Below are 3,536 nucleotides of genomic sequence, written 5' to 3' on the forward strand. Positions count from 1 at the left end.
CTGGGCCTCCCTTCTGAAGCTGCTGCCCCCGCGAACCGACCCCGGATAGGCGGAAGAAAATGGATGGATGGATGTTTATACTTTTCAAGGAATTTTAGGCCCGATGGCCTGTGCACATTGACACTTGTTCTGTAAATTTTCTGAACATGCTCAAAATTCATGCAACACAGATGCACGACTCTGGGATAGAGAGCTGCTGCAAACATTTTCAGACATTTTAGAAATTTTCTTGTGATTGCCAAGCTGTAATTTGGTGCAGCATACTGGCTTTACACACAATCAGTAAGAATGGGTAATAATTACAGAATAAAAAGAACATTAAGGACTTTTCATTCTTTCTCTTCTCCTGTCTTTTTCATTTGTGTGCCGAAGTGAGGCATATGTGTGCCCCTCCCCCGCAACCTCCCCCCACTGTCACACCACACCACATTCTCTGAAAGGCTCATTTTCTGAGTGTTAGATTGGAGCAAAGCTGCTGACGGCCACACAAAAGCTATGTAAATGAGTTGTGAGAGAAGTCATCAGTCATAATGCCAGATGTGCTCTCCCATTATTATTTATGGCCATAATTGTCCCATGTTTCCTCAGGCAATGACTGTACCCTGATGGATCTGATGATGACTCTGCTCAGCCCAGCCATTAGGAAGCAGTCAGTGGGCAGACAGGAAGAAAAAGGAGAGAAAGTTACACATGTAAGTGGAGATGTGTGGGTCGTGTGAAATGATGCAGCTGACTTGCACAAAGTAAGGTCCACCGAAACACTGACGGAAATTACAAATGCTTCACTTTGCTGACTCAACATGAGTTCAGTTCAGAGATTCACCTACTGCTGAAAGAGGAATGTTTCTGTCTGTGTGTATGCAACTGTGTTTGTTTCAGAGTCATGCAAAATGTCTCATGAACCATTGAAAAGATTTTTTATGAAACTCTCCAAAAGTTATCACTGAGTGTACATTCATAACTGATTAACTTTCAGAATCAACTACTTTCAAGATGACCACCCTAGCTAAGCAATTTAGCAAACACAAAATTGGCTAAAATTCAGCTAATTTCACTAATATTAAGCTAAAATTCAGTGGGATTTTATAAGGCGAGAGTTATCCTAACCAAATACTTCAAGAACTAGATAGATAGAGCTGTTTGAAAACATTGCTATTACAGTTCCACTAAGTTTTCATCAACACTAATTCAGAAGAGCAGAAGTACAGTAACTGCTTGCAAATATGTTACCCATTTTTCATTGGATTGACACGTTTTCTTTACTCTTTTGCAAAACAGTTGACACAGATGTCATTCATGTAGTCTAAACTCCATTGTTTTAGCTCTCAGAAATCACCTGTTCCTTACTATTAGAAGCGATCCACCTCAGTATGACATCACTGAAGCACCTGTTTGACACTCCTTCTCAAAATTCTTCACTTAGTAATCAGTCTGCAGGCCTTAAAATGTGCAACATCTGTGTTGGGTGGATGGTTGGTTGGTTGGATGAATGGATGGAGGTCCAAGACAGAAGAGACTGATTATCAATAACGGGTATTTCTATTTCTTCTTAAGACCCAGGACACGCTGGAGGGACTATGTCTCTCGGCTGGCCTGGGAACGCCTTGGAGTTCCCCCGGAGGAGCTGGAAGAAGTGGCTGGGGAGAGGGAGGTCTGGGCCTCCCTTCTGAAGCTGCTGCCCCCGCGACCCGACTCAGGATAGGCGGAAGAAAATGGATGGATGGATGGATGGTATTTCTTATATTCTAATAGATTTTGTTTAAATTTTCTTAATTTCTTAATCTGAAAAAAATATTTTGGATTACATTTACAGTATTGTCTGTAATATTTACAGTATTTCATTTTTCAGCCACAGTTTAAGAAAATGTCTTGGAATCAATAAAATTTTCAAAGTATTTCTGATTCTGGATCCAATTCTTTGTGAGAAGGAACATTTCACAGCATGAGTAGAAAGCTAACAAATGGCATGAGAGTGATGTAACAAAGACAAGCATTGGTGCACTGAGTGTTGTATTTTGGTGTCCAATATGCAATGACTGATTGGAAGAGCTCATACCCTTGGGTGCAAGTTGTGTTGTTTGAAGGCAGCATTTGCTTTTTGTTTCATATTTTAAATGTTTTGGCTCAGTTAGAGCCTTTTGCAAACAAAATGTGTCACTTTGACCATCAGTGTCACTGTTTAGTCCTGTGTGTTCACTGTTTTGAAAATGTGGAGTTTGAGTGGACTACTGCATCTAAGCAACCAAGAAAAGGTGGGCTAAAGTGATTTTTGTCAAACTACTATACAAGCATGTTGAGCAGGTCTCCATTATGATGCACAAAAAATTGTGCACAGATCAGGTCATATATTTGTGATTTATAGCCAACCATGTGCAAAGTGGGTGGGGCTAATGTGATCTCATCAAACTATGACACAAATGTGTTGAGCACATCTCCCTGATAATGCACACAGAATTTGGCACAGATTGGATCATGTATGTGTGATTTAAAGCTAACTGTGTGCAAACAACAAATCATCAGCATTTGCCACTTTGCCACACCCACACCATCCTGCCTCCAGTCAGTGTTGAGAGAAGCAAGCAGCATGTGAATTCTGCATGTTCAAAGCTTTAGCTAGCTGTAGTTAGCTCAGATACATGTGCAAGAAAAGAGACAAATTAGCAGCTTTGATCCAAAACGGCCGACTTCCAGTGGGGACTGGACCATGACTCCAAGAGACTTTTTTTAGGTCCAGAGACGTTACACGTGTGTACCAAATTTCAAATTTCATGGTTCCAGGTCCAAGCATGTCTTGGGGCATTTTTTAAATAATTGTAGGTGATGCTGTGGAGGAAATAGGCTTACAACACCTAAAAATTGTACTGCATCCCTGTAGTGGGGTGGATTATAATCAACTACAGGTGGACTGGCCATTGGGAGTACCGGGACTTTTCCTGGTGGGCCAACGCATCACTGGGCCGAAAAAAAGGTGTAGTTGCGCTCAATACCAGTAGATGGCGATAATGTGCCAATTCACTGTTTACCAACCACAAAGACCGAAGAAGAAAAAAAGTTTGATGAAGATGAAGAGGAAGAAGAAGAAGAAGAAGAACCGGACCGGAGGAGAACAAAAATTGAGAAAATCATCTACAAACAAGTTCAGCCAAGTGTCAGAAACTGACATTTATTTTCTGCTGTTGCATCATCATCCTCATCCTCACTGGAACCTGCGTCTGGAGAACAACGTCACCGGGAGGAGGATGGTAGTCGTGTAGGTGGCTGTATTTGTTTCTAGTTTGCTAACTTTTAAAACAATGCATTTAGCTGTTAAATAAAATAAAAACATTATCATGTGTGGACTAGGTCCAAACTGTGCTCAGTAGCTGATAATTTTATAAAACTGTTGCTTAAAATGTTTTAACATCAGTTTTAGAAATTTACATCATACATAGGCATTCTAAAAGCTAAAAATCATAAATGTTTGCGGGTTTCACAAATAACTTTGCCCACTTGGATTGTTTGATGATTTATTTTTTTATTGAATCAAGGTCTAATAT

This window comes from Austrofundulus limnaeus, unplaced genomic scaffold, assembly GCF_001266775.1.
Source record: "Austrofundulus limnaeus strain Quisiro unplaced genomic scaffold, Austrofundulus_limnaeus-1.0 Scaffold248, whole genome shotgun sequence".
Classification (NCBI taxonomy): Eukaryota; Metazoa; Chordata; class Actinopteri; order Cyprinodontiformes; family Rivulidae; genus Austrofundulus; species Austrofundulus limnaeus.